The sequence below is a fragment of the Drosophila melanogaster genome, chromosome 3R (assembly GCF_000001215.4).
Source record: "Drosophila melanogaster chromosome 3R".
Taxonomy (NCBI): Eukaryota; Metazoa; Arthropoda; class Insecta; order Diptera; family Drosophilidae; genus Drosophila; species Drosophila melanogaster.
In genome coordinates, this window is record NT_033777.3 from 25,424,347 (window position 1) to 25,447,102 (window position 22,756).

The window sequence follows — 22,756 nt, forward strand, 5'->3', positions numbered from 1 at the left end:
AAAAACGAGTCGGAAGACTTGTTTTAGGGCTTAATTGTATTTTTATTCAACTTGTGACGAACGTATATGTTAACTCAACTACTCCTACTGTTATCTAATGTCCTTTACTCACGCCTAGCGAGCATATATTTCCCATGGTATCCCCACTGATAAGAGCGGAAATGAGCCAGAGAAGCAAAAACGAAACGAATAATGAGCCACATTAATTGCGCTGTGACTTCCTCATTACGTGCAGGGCATGGGAAACTTTTTTTTTTGTAGCTTCAGCATTAAAACGAAACGGAGATCTTGAGAAATTTACACAGCCCATTTAGTTGGGCGGGAAAAAAATGAGCATCCCGATGGTCACTTTGATTGATAAAAATCTCTTCATTCGCAAAATGTTCTTGCACAAAAACGTGAGTAGAAGACAGGATACAGATGTGACTCGTTGAGGTTTCTCTAATGCCTGTTTTATGATGATTGTTGCAGTGCAAGGTGTCCATTAAAGCGTTAAGTCCTACATGTTGTTATGAGATCCTGATAAGAGTGTATTATAAACGTTTTAAATATGTTATTGGTGTTCTGTCATACTCTTTAGCAATTTGTTTATACCTTAAAAAGCACCCTGTATATATTCCTCATACAAACTGCTTCGTGCTGACAGAGATATGAGCGAAAAAAATTAAGTTCAATGAAATTAGGTCAACCTTCGTTTTGCAGTCCAAACCCAGCAGGCTCCTCTCTGCCCCCCCCCCTCGCTTACCCAGCACCGTCTACGATGGTGTGATAAAGGTAAATGTAAAAATATGACTAAAGATAAGCATAAATCAGGGCATAAAGCAATTACGCAAAGGCATGGGCAAGGGAACTGCAGGGGCAGTTGGATAGATGTAAGTAGTTTCTACTTGAAGCATTATAAAACTATCAAAAGAATATCTTTTCAGCGACTCTTTATTGTAAGACACTATAAACTTTAATTGTAATATCCTTTTTAAAAGGCTATTTACTTCTTTTGTACAAAAAGTTATAATACCCCATGGCAGGGCAAAAAGATACAAAGAGACAGGGACAAGTTAGTGCAACTTAGGTTGCCAGCAAAATGGTGACAAATTCACGCAGCGAGACAGACAGACAGACAAAAAGACCCAGAGTTGGTTGTTTTGGGGGGGATGGGGTGAAATGGGGCGGGGTGGCGGAGGAAGTTAAGTAGGAAAGGCGGATGAGGCAACTAAATGTGCATGTTAAGGTTAGATAAGAGACACCAACGCAGACAGTTACCAGGATATTGTGAGTACTTTCCTGCTTTCATTTTTGTTATTTTCGGTTTTTTTTTTTGTCATTTACTTTTGCACCTCCACCCGCTTTTGTTTGCTGCCCCAAGCAGCCAGCCAGCCACCAGGCAGAAGTCACTTCCAGTCGGCACACTAATGAGTAACTTATTCAATTATTTATTATTTTTTCTCCGCCAGAGCGGAAAATAATTTGCTTTTGCCCAGGCTAATTGGCGGAAGAAGAGGAAGTGCATTGGCCACGAGTAAAACTTGATAAAATGTCAGGGCGTGGTAATAAATAAATAATTTCAACTGTGTAATGTATGCAGCAAGCAGGAGGACAGCTAATTGAGTGCAAAATTTGTGGGTTAATTGGTTTGAAAGTTGCACGCAATTTATTTTCACTCTCCATGGAACGAAGCGAAGATGATTTCTGGCCAGAATGGGAATGTCAAAGAGTCCACCCCACTGGGCTCAGGATTCCCACTACTTACAACACAATATTTCCCAGCTTGTCATGAGGCCAAGGCTAAATGGGTAATGAAGCCAATCTATAATTCAAGAGTCCTCAAAAGTGGGAGGATGTGGTGTGGTTTTGTTGGATCTAGAACTACAGATGGGCGGGGTGGGGGAAAGTATGTGTCAGATATCTGAGGGCCGATAGTGAAGTACTTTGGCCACACCACAAAGTGTTGAAATTTGGTTTCCTGGCTGCTAATGGAATTTCATTTTCGAAATGGAAGAAGGTGGTACCTAAAATGGAGCCTAACTGCCCAAGTTTAGTAGAAATCTTAGCAAACATTTACTCATCACATTGCATATTTCAATTATATTAATTATTTCGAAGACTACATTTATTATAGTTATAATGAAATATCCCATGGAACAGTAAGTTTTCATTTCTCACTAATAAATCTATCTTCATTTCACATCAATTTGTTATACAACCATGACAAAGAGCTGCTTTCAATTATTTTCTAAATTTATAATTTAGACTGAGGAAAATCTGAAATTCAGCTGCACTCACTCAACGATATTTCACATCGTGTTGATTTACTTTTATAGCTTTTTTATTTGTATCATACGGCAAAATAAATAAGAGGAAACAAAACCTGACCATAAATTGGACAAGCAGAAAAATGTGGAAACTTCGTTTGGCAATGGAAATGGCGATGACGGTGACGTTGATGCGGAACTGACGAGGAGCAGAGTGCGCAATTTGTTAATGGAAATTCAATTGAATTGAAAAACTAAATAAATACCAATGCACAGGTAAATAAATAAAACCAGCCTCCAGCGAAAACATGAAATAAATAATGAACAGGAATTTTTCGCGCCATCGGCACATTTTGCTTTTTTTCCACCTTTCAGTCTTATTTACTCGATTTTTTTTCGCAATCCTTGTATAGGGACAATTTCACACATCTGTTCCTCAATTGGACTGAAGAAAAATAGAAAAAGTGCTCACTTTTTATAGGACTTTTGGCACAAGGTATGCTGCAATATAGTAAACCGTGTGATAAACCATTCATGCCGGGTTTAAATTTAATTGGTTTCCCTTTCCAGGCACAACTATTATCAGAATTATGCTTTTTTATTCGAACAACAGTTTAAGTTACATACGGAAAGAAATTACGCAGTTTTTCCCCCCAGATGAACTCGATCTTTCCTCAAATTGCTTTCCGCCTCGTTTTTATAACCCTTTCAACTCTGTAGATTTATGTTCCATTTTAGGTGGCGCCACCTGGCGTCGCCTACCTCTGGCAATAAAATATATATACCAATGCTACTATATATAAAGGCGAACAATAAAAACACAACTTCATACACGACATAAATCAACCGGGCAGTTCAAGCATGGCTGAAATATAACTCAGCCGAGAAGTTAAATACAAACCGCCACCAGCTGACAGCAAAAAATGGCAAAGGGCGTGGTCAATTAGAGTAAAAGTTGGGTGTAAGTAATGCCCAGATTGTGGGATAATAAGGGGTTCACACTGCGATTTATGTAACCAAAGGAAATAAATCGTTTGGAGATATGTGCTTTTTATATTTTGTGAAATAAATTGAGCCATCTCACCTACTGTTTACTATTTTCCTTTTTTAAAACATTTTCGCTTTGACTTTTATAAGGCCTTAAACCAACAGCCAACTAATAATGCTAACCCCAAGAAAACCAGCACGAATAACCTCAATTTGTGGCAGGCACTTAAAGTTCATTAAAAAAAATATAAAAAAAAAAAGTATAAGTTGTGTATTTGAAGATTTTCCATTATTCTAAACCTTGACATAATGAAAAACTGATGCATTGCTAGTCAATACACTTTATGTTTATGTTACTTTTTCATATTTCTGCCAATATTGAATCCTAGAAAGATTATCCAACGTAAGATACTTTCATCCAAATCATTCCTTTAGCACATATACCCTTTGCAACACTTGTTTTTCGAAGATGTGGTTGTGCATCATTGACTTCACTTGGCCAAGCGCCATTTTGTATTTCATTTTATTTAGTTTGTCATTTAAACCGCATATTCCCCACGTCCAACACATGTACATACATACAAACATATATACATCTACTATATGGAAGGAGTCCCAGTACAATACTATATATTATTTATTTGCCCATGCCACACACATTTGAACTATGAAATAACCACGGGAATGTTTGCCATTTCGTGGTCAATATACGGCATGACCCACATGAAGCGATTGCAAGGATGCGGATGTGGCAGCGGAAGGCAAGGGATTGGCCGGGACTGGTCAGGTGTGGTCGAGTTGTTTGGGCCATGTTTATTTATGTGACTGGGTGTGTGCTCTGTGTCTGACAGCAGCTCAAGCCTGTTCAATTAGTTGGGCGAAAGGCTGTTGGGGGCCAATCACAAGGACACTTGCATTGTGTGGTCTTAACTTCAGAGCTCGGCCGCTCTCAATGCCTGCACATCCCTGCACATCACATCAAGCATCCAATCAATCCCGATTAATTATTCAATTTCGGTACTTTTCAGAGAGAACCCACAAAAAGCGCAACAGCTGACAGCAAGATAAGTCACAAACTTGTGGTTCCATGTCAATTTTGCCGTTTTTTTGTTTAAACGTAAAATAAATGGCACCCGAAACATGCATAGAAACAGGGCACAGGCACAAATCACAAAACTGAAACAAATTCCGACTGTGAGTTTTGTAATATAAATCAATCATACGACATGTGTGACACATCAAGCAGAAAGCAAATAGAACCAAATATTTGTCTATGCCGAATTTTCGGAAGGGAAAATTAACGATTTTGGATTGATACCTTTTACTAAATGTATGAAAAATAGCAAATAAAACAAAATAATGGTTTTTAATATCTATGATGTTGTTTTAGATAAAAGATATTTTCAAAGCTAAACAAGATATTCTTTATTTTACTACCACTACCTACCTATCTATGAAGAAAGGCGAATAGTTATTAAAAACATTAGATATTATTTGTTGATAACCATTTTAAAACCAATCCTTTTTAGCTTGTCTTTAATACTGTCCTATGTCATGTAGATCACGTAGAAATGGCAAAACTATCTCCGAGTTAAAAAGTCTTTTTGACTGTGTCGACTGACTGTCTCGCCGCCTGACAAACTGCAATGCGATTGCCAGCTCAGCAGATGCGTCCAGTGCAAACACACTCAAACACACACATAGATACACACACATGCAATTGCACCAACCAACTCCCCCAAATAAACCACCCCCCCTCGCCATTGCTGGCAACCCACTCAAGCCATTCTGTTTCGCTGCTCGGTTCTATTTGCAAGGAAAACATTTATGTAAAGTTTATATTATTAGAATGGCATACTAGAGAGCATTGTGTATGCCGTCTCTGCGTCTTTATAACTGCACTTGTGTGTCTGTGTTTGTTTTATAACGACTACCGAATGACATTTGCCAATATGTTTTGAAGAAAATGGAAAAGGACGGATATTGGGGTAAAAAAGCTGGAGACTGCTTCCATCAATTTGTATGTGTTTTTCGTGTGTGTCTCCTTTTGCGGGCGATTGAATTGGCATTTTAGTTGGGGCAGCTTTCTGCAACTACGAGGTCCTTTGCAGGACCAACAAACTCATCGGCATTTGCCAATTTGTGTGTCTCGCAGTCACTTTTTCACTGTATCTCACTGCTCTAGGCCCTTTTCTTTGATTGCTTTAGCAGAAGGTTCAGTGCTGACTTGGTTATGCATGGGATTGCAACCAATAAGTTATACCTTGATTGCTTTTCCCATAACTTTTGCTTCTCCAGCGTGAAGTTGTGGACAAGAAAAACATAGTTGGCAAATGTGTTTCAACAGAAATTTATAAAAGAGCATTACGCAATTCTGGGCAACTCAATATTACAAATAAAGTTGACTTTACAACATTTCTTTTTAATTAAAATATTTTCCAAAGAAATATAAAAAGAAATATATAAAAGAACGAAATGTTCCTATTTCTAATATTTTCAGGTACATAAACATTGCATTTCCCCGAGTTTTTCCGCCTCAGATATCACAGGTTTTCCACCGCTGCCATCTTCTATCTATTCATCAGGACAAAATCTCTTTTGGGCTCATTTCCATTTACGGGATATCCCGAAATCTCCATTCACAGGCGAAGCCCAACGGAACTATCTACAAAATTATTACCATTCAGCCATCCTGGCCGGATTTCCATAACAAACATCAACCTGGGATAGTTGTATCCATTTTATTTGCTTGTATTTTATTTTTGCTTTGGGTCTCGTTGGCATGTCCATGCTCTAGAAAATATATATTGATATGACCGAAAACAGAGCACTAGTTTACAGGATGCATAACCCAAAAAAGGGCCACGCACACTCCTCCTCCCCTTTGTTAATGGTAACAAATCCCCGTTTGTCGGGCACTCGTAAAAGCCAGGACTAACGTTACCTGACTTTGGTTTTTGGTTTGTTTTGGGCCGGTTCAGGCGAAATATGTGGCCAATTATAGCAAAAGCAGACGTTTTTATGTTACACTCCCCCCTCGCCAATCCTTTTTGCTCTCCGGTTACAACTAATTTATGACTTCGGGCTAAGAGCTAGGATTTTCCGGTTTGTTTTTCCTATTTTTTATTTTTGTACACTTTTTTTTTGCAACCTTATTTCTAATCATTGGCCATAATTCAGTGGCTGTACTTGGTGCTCTGTAATGTTAGTTTAATGCTTTTAAAACTGCCGCAAGCAAATATATTACGCATACGCAGGGTAGTACGACATAAGTAATTGATTTCAGATTTATAAAATATAATGGATTTTACGTTTTTCGTAAAAAGGCGTTGGTTAATAGGTTGATCACACTATGATTTTATTCCTGACCAAGATTGACCAAGCTCAAAGAAACCCTTAGAAATTTCGTGACTTTAAATCAACTTTTATTTTGAATGGATTTGTTGTGTACACAATTCCATTTCAAAATCCATTTCATTATGCAAAGTATCATCGCTTATTGTTCCGTTGCCGGAACTTTGTTTACATTTGCCATCATTTTCTGGTGGCATAACAAAAATAATTTTTGCTCTTCAGTCATCGTAGCAGCTCATCAAAGATAGTTGTATAAGGCATTTATGCAAGCCAAAAATGTTTATCATTGCTGTCGGCAAGCTTAAAATTCAAATCTAATTCTCCACAATTTTCTTGCTTTTTTCTTCATGGTCTTTTTTACAAACATTTGCCTTTAATGTTGAATGAGTAGAAATTTGGCAGCGGACAGAGAACAAGAAAATATATTTTGACATTTTCCACTGTCCCTTTTCACTTTATTTCCTTTTATATATTTTTCTTTCACTACTCCTCCGTTTGATATCGGCACTTCGGATTATTTTTGCTTTATTAAATTTTTTTCTTATAATTACAAATTTTTATAACGTAGCTGCAAACACTGTTCATAAAAATATAAATTTAAATTTAAATTATTGTCCGGTGTCCGTAATGTCCGTGGTGCCCATGGGGTCCATGGAGTTTCTGATGTCTGCGCTAACGGGTATCCGATAGTCGAGAAACTTGACTATAGAGTTCTTTCTTGTTTTAATATACTTTCATATCTTTTTTAGCCTGTCATAGGCACTCGCACTTGACTGTGATAAAATCATTTATCATTTGTCATCGTTTTGGCTTTTGTTTTCTTGATTTTCTTTCGGGCCGTCTTTTCCGCCCCACTGCCACAGCCTGTCTGTCCTAAACAAATAACTTTTCGATGGCATTGACTAAAAAGTTATTCATTCATTTCAGCCCAGACGTTTTTGCCCAAATAAGGCCACTCTTAAGCATAAATTAAGACTTACGTTAGATGAGGCCAAGGGGTGACTAAAACGAAAAGTCCAGGATAGCACTTCACACCGACTTCAGACTAGAAAATGATACAGAAACATAAATTTGAATATGAGAAAAAGTTTATGCATTATCAAGACAGTTTGAGTTAGAGATGGGGAAAAAAAAGGCAGACTCAATTAGCTTTACTTGTGGAAAGGCACACATTCGTACCCCACGCCGACCATTGGGAAAATTCATTTTCGGAATGATCATTTAGAATGTGATAAGCCAGATACATTTCTCTGGAAATTAACGCTAACATTTGCTGTTTAATCGTGCCTGTATCAAAGTAGTTTGCACCAGAGAACTGCAAGGGTGGCATTTTTTGCCACCCGGGTGTTTTTTTCCACAAAACAGTTCCAGTGGCGTGCTGCAGTTTTCTGGCTTGCACATCATTTTGTGTGAACATTATGTTGCCTACTTTTGTATGTTTATCACCAGTTTGCATAAAACTTTCGGGGTAATGCACAAAACTTTAAAGGTGAAATCAACCCAACCAAAAATGACGCAAAGTTCATGGAAAAAAAAACAAACTCAAAAAGTCCACTGCAATCGATATAAACTGAACTGCAGCTCTTCCATGTAGATTGGAATGGTGCCGATGGAAGTCAAGTCCACACGGAGACAAGACGTGACAGCTGAAATCGAAAGGCAAAAGCAAATCAAATACCAGAGTTGCAGTTTTCACTCTCTTTTCGCCATCCTTTGTCAATATCTGGGGGAAACTCTGCTCCGTTGGTCGGATTTTTCACACCCAATAAGCTGACAGGCGCTTAGAATTTAAATTCCAAACATCAACAACAACAACATTTGCTACAAACAAAATCTACTTTAAAAACAAGTCACTAAAGTCAGTGTATTAGGTAGAGTTTTTCATGCTCTACGAATTGAACCAAATTACTTAAAACGAAAAAAATTTATATTAAAATTTGGATATATACTTTCTATGCAGAAATATAACGTCTGATCTTATAAACCTTTTTAAGGACAATTTTTATAAACATCCTTTTTCTTCCTGAATGCAATTCTGTGTACTTTCCTCAACATTTCATAAATTCCTTTAAGACTACTTGGTAGACACGTCTTATCCGCAGCATCAAGTAAAGTCCTTTGGCCAAAAAAAGAAAAAGGCAGCAACAAATAATATAGCAACAAAGGTAGAAAGGACATTCACGCAAACACATAATTCTGTTGTACGATAAGAAGAATGTAGTACATCCTAAGAGAGACATGAATATTTAACAAATACATTTTAAAACCTTTAAAATTCTTAGTTATATAATGTATTTTTCATTTGACTTTGCTTCATAGCTATCTTAAAGCTAACAGCACTGAGCACCTATTAACCCCAAACCCTCTTTTCCACTTTGGCGCATTGTTGACTTTGCCGTCTTGGCCGCTGGTGTAACTTTATCAGTGTGCGTCGGTGTATGTGTGTCAAGTGGTTCGCCCCTTTCGCCACTTTCTTCACCTGGTGGCAGCCATCCATTCATTTGGCTCTTCCTGCAGCAGGTCAGAGGCAAATCGTTGAAGCTGTCTCTGTGCGTGGTTAAGTCCTTGTCGATGGGCTTAAATAAACAGAGAAAGGATAGCGACGGATGGCAGGATAGACGCAGATGAGACAGGCACAAACTAAAGCAAGAGCATAGATGCGTTTGACTGCCGTCTTTAGAATATGATTTAATTACTGCTTATTGCTAGTTGTACTAATTAGTTTGAAAGGCTTTGCACACTCCATCTTTCTTGTGTCTGCACTGATTTTCCGATCAATAATGAGAAATGTAAATTGTATACTTAATGCGCACCCATGAGTGATTACATTTTGGAGTATAGCAAATAAGTTCCAAACACTTATTTACTTACACTTAGTTTGCACAGATAATTAACATTTTAAAACAAAGCAAAGGTTAATAAAAATGTATGTATCTTTACTTAAATCACCTTCTAGAATAGAATCATTTGCTAAAAAGCAACTCGTGAACTTTTTCCCAAATAATATTCAAGCTATCTAAAGCTTGGATACCTTTATAAAAATTTGGCTCACGTGATCCGCTTGCCATAAATCATTTGGGTTTTCCCCTTGTTTCGCATTGCACTTAGCGCATTAACATCATGCACATGATGTCGGATAAAAAAACGTGGACACAAAAACCCAGAGAAGTAACCAAACAATGATGACAGGAGAAGACAGGTAACGTAATCTAATAAATGTGACAGTCTGTTTATATGGCAGAATGTGCAAAAAACAATAAATCTCCATTAGGTTGAGCTGGCTTTCATTAACGGATTTTACGAAACTAAAACAGGATGTGCGGTAGTGTATATCAGTAAACATATATGTGCATATATACCCACACGAATCCTGACACTAATACAGTTCTGGTTGCATGCTTGTGGGTGTATTTGCTTCATGCACCTGTCATGAAAATATTTGCGCAAAATATTTTAAGCCGCATTTTGACAAAGGACTTGCCCCAAACAACTAGAATCACTCCCGTCAGCAAGGACCTCCACGCTCAACGCAAATATGACAGGGATTTGTTATCGTCATAGGCGGTTGGGCGGTATGTGTGGCTTTAGTTTGCCTGGATATTTCCTATATTTTTCACCTATATCATTGTATAAACAAATACCGGGGCTAAACGGATTATAGTGCAAAGTGTTCACGGGATGCGAATTGGAATTTTTGCGGTCTACGTTCGCGGGTTTGATTGTGTTTCTTTTTTCGAGAATTTTTGGGTGAGAGACAGCAGATAATAATGCATGTATAAGTGCAAACTAATTGCAGTCTGCGGTTAAAAATAATTTTAAGGGTTATTAGATTACAGCATGTGGTTCGTATATACACATATATATATTTTTTTAAAAGCAATTAAATGCACGCTATGATACATGACGCCTGTCAAATGAAATCAATAAAATTTATGAACTGATTTGCACGAATTTAAGTAATTTCTAGCTCACCTCTTAATAAACTGAATATTCTTCGAAATATTTAGATTATGCCTCATTATTGTTAAGCCTTAAATTCAACCCCTAATATGCGGTAAAAGGTTCTCTCAACTTTGACCTAATTCAACCGAAAGTAAACGACCCTTAAGCCAATCCTTACGCCCCGACACTGACCCATCGAAGCCGACGGTGCCCGCAAATTTAAAACCACCAGACCAACCTCAAGGGGTAAATGCGCAATTGACAAGCAAATTGACAATTCACTTAATTCGGGGCGACAACAAAAGTGGGGAATTATTCTTAAACATTAAACCGACTGCAGTTGACAGACGAAAGGGGGTCGGAAATTGCACCCACCGAATAACCCCGTGAAGAGGATTAAAGGGTTGTTCCACTTCCTTCTCATGAATAATGCACAACCACAAAAGCCAAAACAAGCAAAAACAATTAAGTCGAATCGCCCCGGGTTGTTGTTTTTTTATCTTAATTTTCGTATTATTTTTTTTTTACTCCCGTTTTTTATTATGATTATATGATTGACAAGCGATTGAGCTTTTGGCCCGAAAGCCTGCAAGGCAATTTAAGGCCAAGTGATGGCGCCACGCCCCAAAAAGATAATGCAATGCCAGCACTGATTTAGGTGGGTCAAATGTCAGTGGTTGAATGGGTGGTTGGGTGGTTGGTGTCTGTCAAGCGGGTGAGTGAGTGAGTAAGTGAGTGAATGTCTGTTGCCTTTGGTAATTACGCTCACACATATCCACATGCATGCTAATTTCAACTGCCCCGGAATCCGTCACAAAACCCAGTTTCTGGTCGAGTCTACAATGCCGAATGAGATTTTTGTGCAATGCCCTGTGTCCATCAAATTCATCACACAGTAAACAATAAATGTTACGTGGTAAACAGAACAATGCTCACTCCTAAACTTGTTACTTAATTGCAGCACAATATATTATTCGAAATTTGGAACGATATATAAGTTCAATTAATTATCAAAACTAAAATATTACGAGAAATTCCAAAATAAAAACGAATTGAAATTGATCAAGCGTAAGTGAATGCCCTCAGATGAAATGCTTCTAAAATTTATCTGAAATATAAATAAATACATATATTTTTATCTGCACTTTTAGGACACAGATTAAGGGCTGTCTGGAAAACTGCAATGAAATTGGTACGACACGCATTATTTTTCATATGCCTGCCTGTTGTGGAATGAATCTGTGGCTGGCTTTGGTCCTCCTCTCATTTCTGGCTTTCATTTTTGGCTTTCCCTGTTGGTTTCATCTGTTTGCGGCTTTTATGCGAAATGGTTTTTTCCTGCCCGTTTGAGGGTGTTGTGCCTGTGCCTTTGGTTTGTAAGTGGGCAGAAAATTAACCACAATTATGATTTATTTTGCGGCGATATACAGGGTTTTCTTTAAATTGTCATAATTAAAAGGTTTTATTTAAAAAAGCTATGTTTTATAACGTCTACTTAGAAGGAAAACTTCTTTAAACTATGTAACAAAATAAGTAAAAAGCTTCATGCATGTTTTAAAGTTTTGATTATTTATCCTATGCTATTGACTTTGACAACGTGTAAACACCTATAGATATTCTTTTGTGTCAAACACGAAGTTCTTTCACTTTTAAGACGTCTTCAATTAGTATTCAAAACCATTTGCCAACAATTAAACATCAACGAGTTTATCAAAATTTGACTCACAAAATGGCAGGGCTGGGAATCCAGAGTCAAGTCAATTGTCCTAATTAAATATTCTGACCGAAAACCGAAAAGGTAGAAATGCTTTTCACCTCCTCGTTCGTTGCGAAAATGGAATTTTGCATGGCATCGATTTGACAACCATCCTACATGACAACTGAGACACATCGAGGTCTGCTCATTTGTGCAGCAAAATCAGTGCAGGATACGTTTCAATGGAAATTGTTCTCCATTTGCACCACCTTCTCACCTGACAGTTTGCGGTGGATTGGGCAAAAAATCGAATCGAATTGAACCGAACCAAACCGAAGGCTCTGCCTTTCCCCAAAGCAATTGAAAATTATGCTGCTGTGGAAAACTTGAACAGGACTTGGAACTCAAGAGTGTTGAAGAAGATGCCGTCTCACATGCTCACATTGCAGGGCGTTTACAAGAAGAAGAAAGAGGAAGAAAGTGGGGGAAAACTAGGAAAAATGGGTGAAAATCTAGGCAAAACAGGTCATATGGAAATTCGTTTAAAGTGATGTTTATTAATGCGGAATTTTTATGCCTTTAGAGCTTGGAGACTTTTCGAGAAATGCGTCAGCCAGGTTAAGATTATACAGTTTATACAAGATAGTTTTAGTTTTTTTGTTTCACTATTTTATTTGAGTGTAATTCTGTGCAGTGCCTGTTGTTAGTCAGACTAGTAAGAGATCAAAGCTCACTGACGAGCAGCTGGCTCCACTCCGCACACTCATCACTCATTCCACTCAAAATGCAAACTTCAAAAGCGATCTGTTGGGGATTCAATCTTCGCCATCGCTGGTTGCCGCCTTGGGGCTGCTTTAATTATACTTAAACATTTCAAGTTACACAATTCAATTGAGTGAGCCCCCAAACTGACTTCTGACTGGCTGACCTTTCGGTGGAGCTGGTTGTGTCTGAAGCTAGAGGTTTATGAACATTTTTATCTACGAGCTGACATTGAAAAGTGCTTCATGGTCCGTTCACTTCTTGAGACACTTAATTGGTGTCTTGAGTCTGTCGCTCTATCTGTTTATTTGTCTGTCTGTCTCTCTGAAGCGCATCGAATGTAAATTCAAATTATCTATATACAGCAAAAACTATCTCGATTGCCAAAAATATAACACCAACTTGACCTTGGCAACAGGCTTTGAGTATTCGAAAATGGGTTTGAAGATTTCTGCAATTGAATGTCGAGTGGCACACGTGTTTCAAGCGGAAGTTCACATCTCGTCTTTATTTATAGCCAATTTTTTTTTTGCTTCATGCTGAGCGATTTTCTACCATCACACGATATTATCAAGCTAAAGATTTAACTATATTTAATAAATGCTATGTAGTCTCAAAACGCTATAGAATTTATTTGGCTCTCAAGTGGGCGATCATCTTCAAGGCTGCTAATCGAATTAACTTTGATTTATTGCTTGTTGACTGAAGAATAAATGTATTGCACTTGATTGTGTCAGCTTTAAAATGAGTTTAACATTTTTATGCGAATCAACATGTCGGCAAAGCCCATAAATAAATTTTAAGAAAAATATATATAGTTTAATAATTGAGTTCTTGGAATAACACAATATTATTTGCCTTATCTTATTGTGATTTATGTTATTCATTGGCTTTCGAGTAGCGAGAAAACATTGAATTCACTTTGTTTGTTTGCAAGTAAACATTTTTAAAGAGCCCTTGCAGACCGAAAAGCAATTATTCACCTATTAACGCACTGCTAAATTATTTCACAATAATTGTAAACAATCTGATAAAAAAAAGAAACGCTTACATTCGCAAACAATTGCACTGAACTTATCGCTCGCTCTCAAAAGTTGAACCGGCTAAGCACAAGGTCTAAACACAACTGAACCGAATGAGAACGTGTTTATTTGGCTTATCACTTAGCCGGGGGAAATTCTCTCGGCGATTTTGAGGGGAAATGTGAGTGGTTAGAATAAGCACAGAATTTCAAATAATTACTGATAATCAATTGCGCGGGCTTATAATGATGATGAGCGGCTGATATTAATGCAATGCTCGGGCAGGTTATAAAATACGAAAACAAGGCATTGCAATTACGGAGCAAACAAAAGCCGAAACAGATGCAGTATTTTATAACTAACAGCGGAACAGCTGAAAATTGTGAAATTTATATATTATTATATATACTTTGTCTTATCTGCTAGCTTTTGGGATTTACAGAGGCTGAGGCTAACGTGGAACAGGTCGAAATGATAAGACTCGAGAGATTCTGTACTATCAGTGCCTCCACATGCAGCAAATTATAAATTATATAATAAATTATAATTATAATTGCGCTTGTGGCATGCATGAGTTTACTGAACTTTTGCCTGACTTGCCAGGGAATGCGGTAATCGGAGCAATTAGCAGATACAAGATACGAGATACAGTTACGCAGATTCACGGGCTTTGCCCAACGAATTTACAGAGTGCTAATGAAAACCAATCTGAAAGCTAAATTCGAATTTCATCCAAGGAATATTACACTGAAAACAAATTGATTTCTAAAAATATGCGATTTAAAGTTTCATATTTATTTCTCAAACATCAGTTGGCTACATTTCTTACGATGTAATGTCTGCATGGAAAACGATGTTTACTCAAATACCGATGTTCGACTTCTTCCCTAATGAACCTGGATAGGCTTCGATTTTCTGGGGCAATTCAATTAGCAGTTTTCCCACTGTGACAGGAGCCCGTTTTTGCAGGTTCGTGTACAGTTATGTGCACTCAATTGAACGCTAATCGAAATGTTTATCATTTCCCTACTTATACCTGCTAAAAAATCACTCGAACACGAAGTGCGGTTTAGATTTTTTAGTAATTACCACAGGGAAAACTAAGTGGGCGTCGTTGAGCTGGGCTAAAAATTATCACGATGCCACTAAGCACTTTTGAGCGTGACTGTAGCACAACATTTGGCTACAACTGCAAATTCATCTCCATAAAAATAATTAACAAATAATATAAGTACTCTCTAGACCAAATCGAGTGACGTCCTCTTGGGAATTAAATATTATATTTATTAAAATCATTTCTAGGAAAGTCAAATAGCAATGGATAACAAATGCAGCCGCAGCGTATTTATAACTTTTCTAAGATTTTATCGGTTTTGGGTTTTTTGGTTTTAACAAACTTGGAAAACAAAATGTCCGCAATCAAATATCATGATTTTGTACTCACATATTAAAATAAAATAGAACTTGGTCTTTAATTCTCTTAATTGATGTCTACCCTTAAATTTGGCTTACCTGCAAAGAGAGAAGTAGAGCGTTAAGTAATTTTAAATAATCTAAAGTAATAGACGCGTTATAAGCGCAGTCACAAAATGACAAATTCATTTTAACAAGCGATTATACCATATTGCTGAGAAAATTCCCATCTATTCATTTAGAGGCAACGTAAGTATGAATTTATAGAATTCTCCATGAATTGTGAATGTAACATTTCATGTATTATGAATGCTCATTAGGGCCACTTGCTGCAGGGCATAAAACACATATTGAAACTGTGCAACGTCTTAGACGATGATGATGTTGCTTTGTTGTCCATCTGGCCAAATCGAGGACCCACATAAATAGTATATTCTAATGTCAAGTAACCTGGACGCACAACGTAAGCTCTTGTAGAATTATGATTCCCATATACAGCCAGGGATGACAATTGAAAGGCAAAACAGTTTGGCTGCTACTTGTTTCTATTTGGCTTCGGACCAAATTTTCAATTAGGTTGAGTAGTGCCAGGGGTTCGAGGAGTTTGAGCCCTTACCCAAATTGCCTGCAACTTGCTTACGAATGTTAATTACGCAATTGACTTGACAACCGGCAGAAGCAGCAACAACCAAATTCTATCTAAATGTGCAATGTTTGTGTGTTGACTTACATAATTGTGCTGATCCCGCCTTCGGTGTGTCCTTATCGTAGTTATAAATGTAAGTGATTTAAACATGGAAACTTGCAGACTTCGTTTTTTGTATAGTTTAAATTAAATAAAACAATTCTTCATTTAATATTTGATTCTTTCCACTCAGTTAGGGTATTTTTGCATGGAAATTAATTTTCTTTTGTGATCTTTTTGCGCTTTCACTGGCAGCATACCTTGTTTTTAATTCTTCTTGGAATTTAATTATATTATACAATTTGTGCAGTTTTCTGGCATTTGTTTTTCTCTAAGTTCCGGCTCGGCATGCAATTGGCTTGTGCACATTATTCTATTTGTGGGTCAACACAACGCAATTAATTTTTATTGGCTGAACAGTAGAATCAAATAGAACGTGCCTTATAAATAATTGTCGGAAATGTGTAATTACTAATACCTAAGTGGCTTCTAGGAAAATTAAATCACATAAAAACTAAGCCCTTAAAATTAATTAATCAAATTTCCAAGAGTTTTAAAAATATGTTCTGTTGTACAAATACTTATTATTTATGAATTTGTTTACTCATTTACAAGGTCAATAATCTGAAGCCTAAAAGAAAGAATAAGAAAACTATATACACTTTTTACACTTATTTTGAAAACTAAACCTATCAAATTTCATGTCGAAAAGTATTGAAAATCTATATTTTAGTTGATTTAATTGATCTGATTTTAACGTTTTTTGCGGTCTGTAAACGTAAAAATAAAGTGAGTATAATCCCTCACAATTTTCACTTCAGACTATAACATGTAAAAATCATAAGCCGAGAAATTTTTAGTCCATCAATGCCACGCCACCAAAGGCAGGGCTTTGGGCAACTGAATTGTTGCATTTCATATTAGTTTCGAAATGGCGGCCAGTTTTATTGTGTTGACCAGTTGAAAAAAGGACTTAAAATTCCAGAACAAATCCATATCTATGCAATTGCATCCGCATTTATGTGCATATATTTCATGGATAGTGATTCCATCAAAACCATTTCGATTTCATTTAAGTTCTAATTTGTGGTTACTGAGCTGGCAAAGCTCTGTGAAAATCGGTTTACGTTAGTCTGTTAATATGGAATGAATAAATAAAATTGTTGAAGCATGAAACAAGTATTGGGTTATTACTTTTTATAATTAACTTTTATATAATTCAATGTCAATCTTACAAGAAAGTTTAGTTTCGCTTTTTAAATAATGATTTTAATTTGTCCCTAAAATTGCTCCCTAAAGTTAAGTTTATCTTTTGGCATTCCGGAAACCGAAATTCCCATTGGCCAAATTTTAGTAATATTGTTTAAAATATTTTTACGTACTCGGGAGAGCAATTTGAATTCTGATGGCAAGGGAGGTGAAAAGAGTTATGAAGTCCCAAAAGGGAAAAGTTTTAATTAAAACTCCCTTTCAAACTCCCTTACCCCAACAGATTTTGTTGTGTTTTGCGTTTTACTAATTTGTGTAATCGACATACACGAAAGTTACGTTACGTTTCTGTGGTCATTAAAAAGCATTTCCAAGGATTTTATAATGCTGAAGTCAAAGGGTTAAGTGTGTGCCAAGTGTTAATAACTTTGTATTTTTGGGTCTCTTGGCAAAGACCACTAAATGTTGATGCTTATGACAATCGCCGTTTAAAAGATGTCAAAAGTTGAATTGAAATTGTATAAGTGTTGTTTTGGAATTCCATAAAAACTAGTTTAATAGCTTTAGGAAAGGGTTGTGTGTTTCTGATGACTCATAGTTGGGGAATTACTGTTTTATGTCAACATTAAATGAAATTAGACTTTAAATGTTGACTTAAACTTTTGCAATAAACCACATTTATCTAGACATCTTCTGGGCGATCATAAAGTTTGCCAACTTATTGTTGAGCAAATCATCGAGCAAATCTATATTAATGCTTAACCCTTTCACAGTTCATTCAACTATCTGCCAGTCCTTAACTTTCCGAGTTCTAAGCCGACACAATGCACAAAATCCAAAAAGCCAGAAATTCCCTGTCGCTGCCTTCCCAAATCAGATTTCATGCTAACAACTTCCGGCTAGCCAACAGACAACGTAAAAAAAAACAGAAAATGAAAAAGAAGGCTGTAAAACAAAAACATATAAAAAGCCAACAAGAAAAATGGAAAACTTTTCCGGAAAGGGCACTGGGCAGTCGGAATGGGTGGAAAAACTTGTGTTGCAGCTATAAAATAGACTTTGGCTATGAATTTCACTCGACCAGCATACATATAAAATTTAACGTTCCAGAGCCACAAGTCTCTCTTTAAAATGTAGCTCTTGTTGCCGTTTTAATTGTGAAACTTTTGTCATGCAACTTGCATATCTGCACAGCAGGATAACCCAAAAAAAAAAACAAAAAATGGTGTACATATAATGGCAAACTAGCAACGCGCAAGGATAAAAGGATGAGACGGATGGCCAATGGCCAATGGTCGACGACAAGTGCAACTTGTTCGGCACTTTCCACGGCTTTTTGTTTTATTTATTTATGCCTCGTTGCTCCGCCATTCAGGGTCCTTCATCAAGTCCATTTTCCCCCCTTTTCCGCCGCCTTTATATATATATATATGTATATATAATCTGCCTCATTCTGTTCCTTGGAGCAGCACTCCATTCTTTCATTGCAATCCCCTGTTGCCCGGGGAGAGCTTATCAAACAATCATTAGCTGGCCAAAAGCAGAGGAAAAGTTTCTTGATTTTGTTAGTAATTACACCCCTCGGTGGGAGATGTGCAGAAGGATGTACAGGACATAGTGGCATCAGACCAAAGTTTATCAATTTAAAAGCGCAACTAGTTTAGTTCTCTGTCAAGTCGAAAAGAAAAAGCAATTAAATATCTGATATTAAAGCATTTTTTTGCCATTTCAAATTATTTCCTCAATCAAATACAAATTTTTAACACATTATCATTCCCTAATAACCTTCACCTTCTGACCCTTATAAGCTTTATTCGTGAGAAGCTCTCATTAATATTTTGCTGTCATGATCTTTTAAATTACAACTCGGTTTTTAAGCGCCGTAAATTTATTTTGACTATCAGATTTGTCGTTAGCCTTCACACGCGGATTTTAATGTCAGCCAGTCAAATTGCATTTATAATTTAATTTTGGGTCGATTTTCAGTGGCCAGCAATTATCAATTCTCTGAGTTAACATTGTTGACAATTAGAAATTGATCGTCATAAAATTGTGAATTCTTAATTGTGCAATTTTGCGGACTTTTTAATTGTTCCATAATGTGTGTGAGTGGGGTTAATCCAATAGTGGCGCAAACACATTATATTTGTTTATCTGTATAATTTAACAAATTTTTATTGCATTGTTTTTGCGGTTCTGCAATCGACACTGTGAAAGTAATTTAATTAGCAAATAATTATGCTTGCAGTTGCGCGTAATTAGTAGTGAAAAAAAGTCATTTCCTATTTGCATTATTTTCCAACAGCAAAGGGTAATTGTATTTTTGGGGGCGGCATTAAATTAATTTCTAAATTTTATACCGATCAGATACAGTTTGTTTACATATTGCGCTTTTCCTTTCACTTATATTTTGTTTTTCCAGCGAATCAAAACCCTTTTTCTATTGCAAAAACCGAATTAAATTCCTATTCAATTACATGGCACTTTTCGGTTGAAAACACAAAAAGGGGCAACAGGAGGCTCATCTCTCAGGCAATTTAACTCGTACGAGGAAAAGGAAAAGCCCTCGAGGCGAACAAAGAAAATGCGAAACGAGAACTTTTGGCCAAATCCTTATGAACATTAATAATCATTAGTGTACACTGTATAACATGTCCTTCATAATATGTATGTATGGGCAAAAACTTGCATGTTATTCGCCTTGATGTTTTCGTTGTAGTCCTTGGATTCGGATTTGGATTTGGATTTGGGTTTGGGTTGTGGGCCATTTTATAATTTGTCAAATTCACTCAACTGTATGACTAGAAATATGAAACAGAAACCCGAAAAAAGCGTATAAAGAATGGCGAGTGGAGCACAGAGAATTGGATCCTGGGGGCTTAAGGGCTAAATCCACTAGGCGAAAAGGAAAAACGGGTTCAACATGAAAGTGCACATTTTTCACATAATTTCGTGATTTCTTTTTTCGGTTACACTAAACATCAGAATTTGGGTCGTTTCTCCCGGTTTTGGCGTGAAATATGCGTTCTGTGGCTATGTCCCCGAAAACATTGTTAATTTGATTTCGTTTTTCCTTGTGTTTAACCCACATCATGGTTTTTTCATTTCAGCGATTTCATTCCTTGGGTTGTGGTGCAAGATTTATGTTTCTTATTGTTTCCATTATTAAAATGGCAAATGTACCAAGGATATATTAATAAATTACCATAATCATGGAAAACATAGGATCATACACTACGGATATGTTCAGTTCTTTTAATTGAATAAAACTATGATAATTTCCGAGTGAAAGTTGTGAAATTTAACCAGCGAATTGAATGCATCTTCAACTATGAGCTGGGTAATGCATTTTGCCATAGCCGAACTTTTGCTAAAACTTTATTTTCGGTCTGTAAATAGCACTGGAGTACCTGCATTGCGCCGCTCGCCACTCAGCAACTGGATCAACTTGGTTCTGCTTTGGTTAATTAATACCAGTGGAGGGGGTGGGGGCGCAAAACTATGCAATTGAAGCGATGCAAACTTTTCGATTGCACTCAACTCGGCTGAGAGGCACTCTCAAGTATCTGAGAGATACATCTCGGCGGCCTTTGATGCCGTTGCTAAAGGATTAACCAAGCGTAACGCACACAAATGGGGAAAATCAAGTTCCCAATTGACACACAACTGCTTTCCATAACGCTGCCATAATAATTTGTGTAATTACCGAACATAACACAAACAAAACTCCTACAAGACGAACCAAAGGGGTAGAACCTACCCCAAAATGTGTGGGAAACGGGTGTCAAGCGGTTGGGGGAGCTAAGTAAATAATTGCACGAAAGAAATTACCGGATTCCGCTACCAGTTCCCCGAAATCCGGCATCTCACTCAATGAAACAATTTAATAAAATATAAAAAAATAAAGAGGAGCGAGAAAGAAATTCAAATTAAAACAACTTGACAATTGGCTGTGTCTGTGTATTTTTGGATACACTGAGAGAAAATATAAAGAAGTTTCAAGTTTTATAAAAAAAAAATTACTTTTAATGGGAAGTTAGTAATCAGCTAACACTTTAAACAATTTAAAAAAAAATTCTTTAAATGTGTTTAAGTGTTTTTTCACAATTTCAATACTAAATTCTAGATTTTCGAACCGAATTGGTGCTGTGCGTAGCATATGCAAGTCGAAGCGGTGAATTGAGGCCTTTGCTGCCGTTTATGGTGCAAATGACAAGTCTATGTACATACTGTCGGCATGTAATCAACATTAATGTTGCCAGCGAGCAGTTGCCAGGCGAATGAATGAATGAATGAATCACTTTGTCCACGACTCGAACACACTGCACTTCCAAACACGCAGTGAGAAAGAGATAGCCTGCGGGGGCGAGGGAGACGGGGTAAGCAACTGCAGCTGCCGTCGCCGCCACAACAGCAACATCAACATCAACATCAACAGCAGCAACATGAGCCGATGCTCATCACTAGCAACATTATTACAAACATGCTCGATGCATTGCACAGTGGGGCAAGAAAGCATCAAAGGGGGGTCAATAAATTAAATGCGTGTGCAGTAACCAAACTTTTTATAAAAATAAATAACGTTTTTATTGCAGTTAACGGTTAAAATGAACTTTCATCATTTTTTTTATTGCACTAACGATTAACTTTTATTGATAGATAAACGACCAAATTTCGAAAGACACTCCTGACCCATAGTCTCATCCCGCTGGCTAATTTAAGTGATGAATATCACTGTGAGCGGGGCTGTAACCACAGCAGTGGTGCAGCTGATGCTGATACTGAAGCTGGATCTGGTGGTGGTGGTGCCGCTGCTGCTGTTGCAGTTGCCGCTACTATGCGCTGCTCCGCCTCCACTCCGCCGCCCGGCACTCCGACTCCGCACCCACTGACGCCAGCAGGCACTTGTCTGGCTGACATTAATAAATCGCTTTTATAGCATCCAGGCTCAGGCGCTGTCTGCGGCGAAACCAAAACTGCAGCTGAACCGTCGCGCCGCGAACTGCAATTATTGCCGTCTCTCTTACTCTTTTCACTTTCTCCATTCGAGAATCTCTCCTTTGTGCCATGTTTGCTATACATATGTGCGCTTGTTGTTGCCTGCCTTTTGTTTGTTCTAAGCGTGGGGCTATGCTTTATTAATTCCACATCAATGCCGGCGCTTGGGTGCACAGTTCAATGGGTTCCCATACAGCCATCTCTTTCAACTTCCCTCCTGCCATCTCTTTCTGGTCTCCTGTGCGCTGGCCATGGGTCAGTGCTACTATATTTGATTTTACCCCTTTTTTTGGTTGGATGACCCAAAAAGAATACAAAAACAAATGCCCTTACACACAGAAAGATGTAGTCTAACTGCTGATTTGTTTACAGTGTGCAACCACACATGCACACACTGCGTTTTATTAAACACAACATCGATTAAATACAGTGGTGGGTC

At 37.4% G+C, this 22,756-nt stretch overlaps 1 protein-coding gene across 9 annotated transcripts in view, besides 2 other annotated features; it reads right to left on the bottom strand.

The window, feature by feature from the left end:
* Positions 1-22,756, bottom strand: part of Fur1 (Furin 1) — a 125,628-nt gene that overhangs the window by 76,916 nt on the left and 25,956 nt on the right. For 7 of the 9 annotated variants that reach the window (NM_170654.2, NM_001276025.1, NM_206571.2 and 4 more), the window contains one exon: positions 7,571-7,635. The exons of 1 other annotated variant lie outside the window; for it this stretch is intronic. The gene's annotated coding sequence lies outside the window, so the exon portion shown is untranslated. Of the gene's footprint in view, positions 1-7,570; positions 7,636-14,041; positions 14,107-22,756 lie in introns of all 9 variants that reach the window. One more of the 9 variants, NM_001276026.1, reaches the window with a different exon arrangement.
* Positions 7,264-7,310: a mobile genetic element.
* Positions 7,899-7,933: a mobile genetic element.